The following is a 9,829-nucleotide window of genomic DNA, read 5'->3' on the forward strand; positions in this document are numbered from 1 at the left end:
ACAGCAAAGTTTGCAAGATAGTTCATATTAATTAAGATTTGTATTTTATAGCAGTTTTCATGGCCGAGTGCATTTCTGAAGTATAATTTCCCTTTCATTTTTCCACTGTTTAATATCATAGAAACATAGAAAACTTACAGCACAATACAGGCCCTTCGGCCCACAAAGCTGTGCTGAACATGTCCTTACCTGAGAAATTACTTGAGGTTACCCATAGCCCTCTATTTTTCTGAGCTCCGTATACCTGTCCAGGAGTCTCTTAAAAGACCCTATCGTATCCGCCTCCACCACTGTTGCCAGCAGCCCATTCCACGCACTCATCAATGTCTGAGTTTAAAAAAAAAACTTACCCCTGATATCTCCTCTGTACCTACTTCCAAGCACCTTAAAACTGTGCCCTCTCATGCTAACCATTTCAGCCATGAGAAAAAGCCTCTGACTATCCACACGATCAATGCCTCTCATCATCTTATACACCTCTATCAGGTCACCTCTCATCCTCCGTCACACCAAGGAGAAAAGGCCAAGTTCACTCAACCTGTTTTCATAAGGCATGCTCCCCAATCCAGGCACCATCCTTGTAAATCTCCTCTGCACCCTTTCTATGGTTTCCACATCCTTCCTGTAGTGAAGCGACCAGAACTGAGCACAGTACTCCCAAGTGGGGTCTGACCAGGGTCCTATGTAGCTTCAACATTACCTCTCGGCTCCTAAACTCAATCCTGCAATTGGTGAAGGCCAATGCATCGTATGCTTTCTTAACCACAGAGTCAATCGACACAGCAGCCTTGAGTGTCCTGTGGACTCGGACCCCAAGATCCCTCTGATCCTCCACACTGCCAAGAGTTTTACCATTAATGCTATATTCAGTCATCATATTTGACCTACCAAAATGAACCACCTCACACTTATCTGGGTTGAACTTTATTTGCCACTTCTCAGCCCAGTTTTGCATTATATCAGTGTCCTCCTATAACCTCTGACAGCCCTCCACGCTATCCACAACATCTTCAACCTTTGTGTCATCAGCAAATTTACTAACTCATCCCTCCACTTCTTCATCCAGGTCATTTATAAAATTTACAAAGAGAAGGGGTCCCAGAACAAATCCCTGAGGCACACCACTGGTGACTGACCTCCATGCAGAATATGACCCGTCTACAACCACTTTTTGCCTTCTGTGGGCAAGCTAAAATGTGAACCACTTTCTACATCCAGTGAGCCACCCCTCGTGAAGGCAGATAATCAATTATGAAATTCAGCATCACATTTAATGCACCAGCACAACCTTTGACCTTCAAAGGAGAAGGGTGTTTGAATATCAATGCCTCAAAGCTGGCACAAGAATCATGGTCCATCATGTAGTGTCATCCAACCCTCAGATGCTGCTTAGACTTGGATTTCCCTCAACAAAGCAACTTGGGGCACTGGAGGATATCCTGTGCTGCTTGCCATCCATGCAAGTCCATTTGAAGGATAAGCAAACTAAATGTCAGCATCCATCTGAGGCCAACATTCCCAGCATTAGGACCGTAAGACAAAGGAACAGAATTCGACTATTCAGCCCTTTGAGTCTTCTCTGCCATTTGATCATGGCTGATTTATTTTCCCTCTCAATGCCATTCTCCCTTCATCTCCTCATAATTTTCATTGCCCTTTCTAATTAAAAACCTATCAAGCTCTGCTTCAAGTAAGACTAATGACTGCCTCCAATGCCACCTGCACGTTTACATTAATGTTGCTCTTTAGGTTTTGCTGTAGAAAGCCTTGACTAAGCCTTTTGTAGTTGAACTTGTGCATGACTTAATACTCCTGGTCAACCATTCTTGACGGCAGCCATTTTATCCATGCTGACATTATGTGCCGATGCTACTTCTAAAAGACAATCAAATTAAAGCAAATCTCAGACCTGACCAGTATTAGAATTAGTCATAAAGAGAGAATCACAGGATTCAGGAGGATGGTGGAGTTGGAAATTGAACTCAGTGGCCACTTTATTAGGTATGCCTGTACACCTGCTCGTTAATACAAATATTTAAACAGTCAATCATGTGATCATCAATCAAATTTCACGACACATGCCGGTGATAATAAATCTGATTCTGACAGTAACATAATGCATGAAGGCATGCAAACATGGTCAAGAGCTTCAGTTGTTGTTCAGACCATACATCAGAATTGGGAAGAAAAGTGATCTAATTACCTTTGAGCTTGGAATAGTTTTTGGTCCCAGATGGGATTGTTTGATTATCTCAGAAACTGTTGATTTCCTGAGATTTTCACTCACAAGTCTCTAGAATTTACAGAGAATGGTGCAAAAAAGACAAAAAAGAAGCATCCAGTGAGCAGCAATTCTGTGGGCTTCCAGGTGAGCTCAATGACTTCTATGCTCACTTTGACTGTCACAACATGGGGGAACCATCACAAACTCCCACAACCCCTGATAATCCTATGATTTCAGTCTCTGAAGCCAACATACAAGCAGTTTTCAGAAGGATGAACCCACAAAAAGCATCCGGCCCAAATGGGGTACCAGGTCATGTACTAAAGACCTGTGCTGATCAAGTGGCTGGAGTGTTCACTGAGATTTTTAACTTCTCACGTCGCCAGTGTGTGGTACTATCCTGCTTCAAGCAGGCTTCAGTTATACCAGTGCCTGAGAACAATGTGGTGACCTGCCTTAATGACCATCACCCAGTAGCACTTACATCCACAGTGGCTGAGAGGAAAACTGGATCATCCAAGAGGAAAATGGTGGAGCAGATTCCATGGGCCAAATGGCCTAATTCTGCTCCTATACCTTGTGGTCTTATGATGAGTGTTCTGAGAGGTTGGTGATGAAACATATCAATCCTTCCTGAGATTGGCTCTTCACCAACTCTGGAACAACTGGACAGCAAAGATGCATACATCAGGATGCTCTTTATTGACTACAGCTCAACATTCAATACCGTCATCCCCTCAAAACTAATCAGTAAGCTCCAAGACCTGAGCCTCAATGCCTCCTTGTGCAAGAGAATCCTGAATTGCCTCACTTGCAGACCCCTGTCAGTTTGGATTGGCAACGACATTTCGTTCATGGTCTTCATTAGCACAGGTGCACACAAGGCTATGTGCCCCTTGCTTTATATCTGTACACTTACGACTGTGTTGCTAAGCCCAGCTCCAATGCCATATTCAAGTTTGTTGATGACACCACTGTCATAGTCCAAATCACGGGTGGTGATGAATGAGCATGTAGGAGGGAGGTTGAAAATCTGGCTGAGTGGTGCCATAACAACAGCCTCTTAATGTCAGCAAGACCAAAGATCTGATTATTGACTTCAGAAGAAGGAAATCAGAGGATTCCCTGTGAATGTGGAGCAGTGTATGTCGGCCAGAAGGGGTGCACAGTGGAAACCCACGTCAGGAACATCAGAGGTGTATCCAGTTTGGTCACCTGGAGAAATCAGCGGTAGCAGAACATAGCATACAGAATAACCACAGGATTGATTTTGACGGCATAAAACTACTGTGCTGCACCAATGGTTTTTTAGGACCGCCTCGTGAAGGAAGCTTTTGAAATAAGACTAAAGAATAAGAGTTTTAACAAAGATGAATGTCTGCTCAAAATAAAACTGGAATATGATTTTACACAAGGTAGGACAGCAGAAACCTGATTGCTTAGTCCTAAACCTATCAGGAGCTCGGATGATGGAATTTGTGTATATTTACCACCGGACTAGACATGCCTCAGCATCATCCATGATGAAGATGGCAAAGTTACAACAGTGGTGCAGAAGAGTATTTCTGAATGTACAACACATCAAGTCTTGAAATGGATGGGCTGCAGAAGGCTCAAACATACACTTGGTGTCTACTTTGTTAGGTACCTCATATACCTAATGAAGTGACCACTGGGTGTAGAATTGAAGAAAGCTTATGTAGTGAAAGGAACTGCAATGAGTGGGGAGGAAAACTAGGCAGAGAATATAGTCATCTTACATGGTCAACATTACCTGCAGCAGTGGCTTCTGAAATAAGCTCCAACTGTAGAAGGTACTCTCTCCTCTATGATCTGTTGGATCAGGACTTGATCTCTGTAAGACTCCTGCTCTCTTTGGCCATATCATCATATAACGTTGGAGGAACATTGTTGTTGTTCCAGTGTGTCTGCATGGTTAAAGAAGGACAATATGCTGTAACTAGATGCAGTGTTCTTATGAATATATGAAATTGTGGTAGCATACATGAAGTTCTGGAAGTGAAAATGTATTTGCTTCAGGGGGTGCATTGAAGTGAACTGCACATGACATGGACCTATGCCGCATGTAGGGAAGAAAGAAGATGGTTCATGGTCCTTGGCACTGAGGACATTAAAATACTTACGGTGCAAGATCTAGATTCTGGCTGTGATTTTCCATATCCTTGAACAAGCTTCCTGCCTCCTTCCCACCTGTGAGAGGGAAATGTCTCTCATCCACAGAGACCTCAAAGGATGTATCACAGAAATAAGGCTGATTCCTTATTATTTTTGTGGAATGACTATCACTAACCTTTAGGAAACCTCAAGCCACCTCCACTTTAAGTGTATTTGATCAATGCTGACTCAAACTAACTGTTGTTAACCTCTCCCCAAGACTCTGCATTTGTTTATGTTAGACCCACAAACAGCATTAAACTCTGAATGCTAACTCAATTGTGATGAAATTTGCAGTAAGAATTTTGTGTGTCTTTCACTGGTATGCCAATTTGTTCTCCTGTGTTATGATTCAGATGTTTACATATCTTCTACAAAGGAGGAGAAGGCCATTGGTCTATCAAGTCTACGTTGGTCTCAGAACAATCCCATCAATCCCTTTCACCGACTTCTTTCCCTTCTAGGTTTATATCAACTCATTGAGATACATTGTTCATAATTGGTCTATATCCAAAGCTTGAGATATCACCACTATCTGTTTCCCGCCGTTCTAAAACCCATATCCTCATTTCTTGCTCATTGGCACTGTTTAATCCAGTTTGAAATTCTCTTTTAATTTAAGACATCTAACTGTATTTATTAACCTGATGATGAGTTGTACAATGGCTTTACTGAGATCTATATTGATTACATCTACTTAATTTTGGCTGGTTTATTTGTGGTTTGGCATTTGAAGTGTTTACAGTTCATCTCCAACTATTTTTCTCTTGACTAGGAAAGGTGTGGATACATGAACAAATGGGGTAATTACCAAAATTTGCTTTGCCTCAATTTTTAAATGGAAATAATGTTAGCTGAACTCCAGTCTTTGTGTGTTATATATTATTAATATTATAAATATATATTAATGTTTTGCACAATTTTTAATCTTTTCAATATACATACACTGTAATTGATTTGCTTAGTTATTTTTCTTATATATTATGTATTGCATTGAACTGCTGCTCCTAAGTTAACAAATTTCACGACACATGCCGGTGATGATAAACCTGATTCTGATTCTGAAGACTGGAGTTCAGCTAAAGTTATTCCCATTTAAAAATTGAGGCAAAGCTGATTCTGGTGATTATCTCATTTGTTCATGTATCCAAATTTCCTCGTCATTTGAGCCCTGAATAAAGTGGTATTCCCATGTTGTGCAATTGTAGACGTACAGTGGAATTCTCATGTCACTAGTCTAACCGCTGTTTGTGCTGTCAATGAAATAGCTTCAGAAACCTGTAGTTAAGTGTTATCCTGTGCTTCATTTCAATTGCAGATACACTACTAATGCAAGATCTGCAGGGGATAAATTTGACCTTTGACTTCCTGGAGATTCATCTGAAGGGCTGATTTCAGAACTTCTAATTTTCTAGCAACAATGCAACCATAAATGACAGATGTGAACAACAAAGACTTATGATATTGAGAGGGGAACCTCTTGTTTTCTACACAGGAAATAGTTATTTCCATACTACTCACTTGTAGACAGAGAAAGAAAGGATATTCTGAAAACCTCAAACATGATCATCTACATTTTGAAACACTGAATACTTATTTTTATGCTTTAAGATGGTTGGTAATATGTAAGTTATAAATTATTGTTTTCAGAATTTTAGTGCAAGAGTTCTGAATTTTTTTCTGTAGTCACTCGAATTGGGATAATATCTTGTTTGTAGCAAAAAGTATGAATGACCACGATGCCAATCCTAATGATAGACTGCATTCAGTTTTGGATTTTTTTTTCTGTTTTGAGTAGAGTGGTTTATATGTAGATATTGGGCACTAATTTTTTTTCTAACTTGAATTTCTATGTGTCAAATTTGAAGCTTTTAAAAGAAATAGAAATAGTTTTATAGTTAATCAATAAGGAACTGTAGAAGTACTTGAAATTGTACCAGTGTTAATCATGCTAAAACTGGAGCTTATGCTACTAAAGATCATGAAAATTTTGAGGCTCCTGCGATCAACAACTGGTCATTTAACAAAGGTGGTGCATGGTTGTAACAAAATATTCTTAATCATTCTTTGAGGGTGTCCACTGTAAAATCAGCGATGTTTACAAATTTTTAATGTGAATAAATACCAAGCACAATATATTTATACTTCAAATAAAACTTCCAATTTATCAGGCTCTAAATAAGAATATTATTGCTATTTGGAGAAAAAATAAAATAATTTGACTCATCTGAAAAATATAGCAATAATTGATTTAAAATGCATTCATGTTGTACGTTGTTTTATTTAAATAACCTCTTAAGTATAATTTTTATTCAAATCCTTAACCACCTTTACACTAAATTTTTCTATACAACTGCTGTCTAAATTTTTAAATGACAGATTCAAAGAATGGAATGAGATTGGTATGTAGCAAATCATAACAACAATTATCTTTTTCTGTGAAGAAAGACAAGAAAATCACATCTGTCATAAATCTTGTTAGTTGTATGTGGGGGCCACGGTAGTGTAGCGGTTAGCGCAGCACTATTACAGCTTGGGGTATCGGAGTTCACTTCTGGTGTCCTCTGTAAGGAGTCTTTCTATGTCCTCCCTGTGGAATGCATGGGTTTTCTCTGGGTGCTCTGGTTTCCTCCCACAGTCCAAAGACATACCAGGTAGATTAATTGGTCTTTATAAGTTGTCCAGTGTAGGTTAGGGTTAAGTAGGGGTTGTCAGGTGTTGCTAGGCAGCATGGCTTGAAGGGCTTGAGGGGCCCATTCCACCTGTATCTCTAAATAAATAAAATAAAAATGATTAAATGTTCAATGCTCATTATAATTTTAGTTTCCAGAAGGCTAAGCTTAATTTAAGACTATGGTTTTGTTCTTTTTAATCAACCTCAGTTTCAACAATTCTGGGCATGGCCATTTATCCATGGTTGATATGAATATTAGAATATTTAAAGTAGAGTGATGATAGCATTTTTATTCCATGTATTTGTAACATTGCACTGTAATTAATGGTATATTAGCTGTATCAAGTTTACAATGTGGAAACGTTTAATTAAATTTGTATTATCTGCACAGTGATGAATTGTATTAAAATTTATCCTAGTGCAATTCATTTCAGGAGAATGGTTGAAAAAAACTTTTAATGTGAAAAAATGAAATATTAGATGTTTTTATAGATTTTTAAACATCAGCTGTTCAACCTGTTGTGATTTGTTTCTGAATTTAACCACTATAAATGAATTTGGATTGGCTTCCAAAATGTTTTACATAAGGGGAAATTCCTCTTAATACTAACTTTGCAAACAATTTTATTTTTCTATTAATGCTACATTGAACATAAATTAGTTTATTTTCCCATTATGAAAAAGTGTTCAGTGGCTGTGGGCTTTCAAAACCTTACAAGATTAAACAGAATAGAAATCACCAAAATATGCCTTTCCAATTCTCACAATGTTGTCTATTTTTAATTCTTGTAGCAAAATTATAATACAATATTTTGAACTATTTTTTGTTTATCAAAATATGTAAAGTATTTTCTACCTGTAATTTGCAGGGAAAAAGATTACTCTTAAAGAGCTGCACTGATGTCATTTCAGAGATTCTTCTTCACCTTTTGTAGAAACTATATTTGATTGTTTTGATACATAATGCCAGCTGTTAAGTGATTGTTGAAGTGATTGTATAATCATATGTAATGTTTAATTTGTGAGATCAAAATTTGATTAAAATAATTGCTAAGAATTTGTTTCTGCAAAATAATTTGGGAGCCTGATTTAATTTTATCTAATGGATAGCTGTTGGAAGAGATGGATGCATACTGAATGAGGGATGTTAGCTTGCTTTCAGAGTTGTATAGTCTTGCCGAATGATTGTCAAAATCTTCTAGATCCATTATACTGATAACATGGGGAGCATTTTTTTTATTCTCACTGGTGTTATTTATAGAATTGTAGAGTTTATAAGAAACTTGTGCTACTCAATGGATTGTGTGCCATAACACCTTAACTCCCAAATGGATTTTTAATTGGTATGTGTGAGAAACAATACAAGCTAGGAAAGAACAGAATGGGCAGATTTATTGGAATAATATTGTTAGAAATCATAATGTAGTTATGGCTGATGATAATTATGGCAAAGTGAGTTTTCTATAAAATACAGTAGATTCCAGTTAATTGGAACAAATTGTGACCAGTATATTTTAGCCCAATTAAGTGGCTGCTCTAATGAGATGAAGTTTCATGGAAATAGTTAAAAATGTATTTTTTTAAAAAAACAAATGTAGCATTTAACTGAGTAACAAATTACAGTATGTCTTTAAGTGAAATACAAAACAAATTAGAACACGACCAGTACTACTGTTATACTATAAAACTTCATCATTCTTAATACTTATCGATGGAAGAATTCATCCAGTGTATGCTGCTGTGTTCTTTTGATTGACTGTAAGAACAAAATCAGTGCAGACAGCTAGTGCAGATAATGGACTGCCTTCATATAATGCTTTTGACAATTGCATCCTCCAAATCTTCATATTCATTGTAACATTCAAGATGATTGTCGATACCTTCAAATCCTTAGTATTCCTAAATTGTTGAAGTAACGAAATCATTTCACTTTCACTCCGAGCTGTTTCTAGCACCTACAAGCCTCAATGCTTTAAACCACAGTGAGCAAAACAGTTCTACATTGTCTAAACTGCTTATTTCTCACCATCAGTGACAAAAATCATTTTGAACACAAACACACACAACTGACACTATTTATAAACTGTTTGCTCTAAGCATGGTGTAGTGCCTAACAAACTCACAACTTCATGTGATAGTTAGAAACTGTTTGGCAACAGTCTCCTGTCCCAATTAAGCGGTAGAATGTCCCAAACAAACAAACAGAATTCCAGCTATTTTCTTGATTTTTTTTTAAGTGTTGACCCAAATAAGCGCCTGCCCCGACTAACCGATGACCCAATTAATCAGAATCTACTGTATAGCAAAATACTGTATCTATTGTATTACAAGACAAATAATAAAATAAAATCTCAGCGGACTTTCTTTGCATGGAGAATGTGCCCCAGAATGTAGAAAAGTAATTCATGTGCATTCAACCAACCGCTCCCCACTCCAATCTGACTACATTGTATTAAGTGGTAAAATATTGGCTATACATAAGCTTTGTTTTCTAAAATATTGCATTATATAAAACACTGCACTGGGGAGAAATGCCAGAAGTTTCCTCACAAAGATGTGAAGGAAATGAACTGTTGAGATAAAGATTTATAGACATCTGAATGGACAGCTAAAACCTATTTGGAAAGATAGATGTGATTTGATGTAGTTTAAAAGCTTCTCAGAAAGCAATAAGAAATTTCAGCAGAGGGAGCTAGGGCTTTACTCTTTGGAGAGAAGGAGGATGAGAGGAGACATGATAGAGGTGTACAAGATAA

At 37.6% G+C, this 9,829-nt stretch overlaps 1 protein-coding gene across 3 annotated transcripts in view; it reads left to right on the top strand.

Moving 5' to 3' along the window:
* The window catches only part of LOC140193959 (lysophospholipid acyltransferase 2-like), a 185,304-nt gene extending 177,187 nt beyond the window's left edge, over positions 1-8,117 (top strand). For all 3 annotated transcript variants that reach the window (XM_072251188.1, XM_072251190.1, XM_072251189.1), the window contains one exon: positions 5,718-8,117. The gene's annotated coding sequence lies outside the window, so the exon portion shown is untranslated. The remainder of the gene's footprint in view (positions 1-5,717) is intronic.
* Positions 8,118-9,829: the final 1,712 nt, after the last annotated feature.

Source organism: Mobula birostris, chromosome 2 (genome assembly GCF_030028105.1).
Source record: "Mobula birostris isolate sMobBir1 chromosome 2, sMobBir1.hap1, whole genome shotgun sequence".
NCBI classification, from domain to species: Eukaryota; Metazoa; Chordata; class Chondrichthyes; order Myliobatiformes; family Myliobatidae; genus Mobula; species Mobula birostris.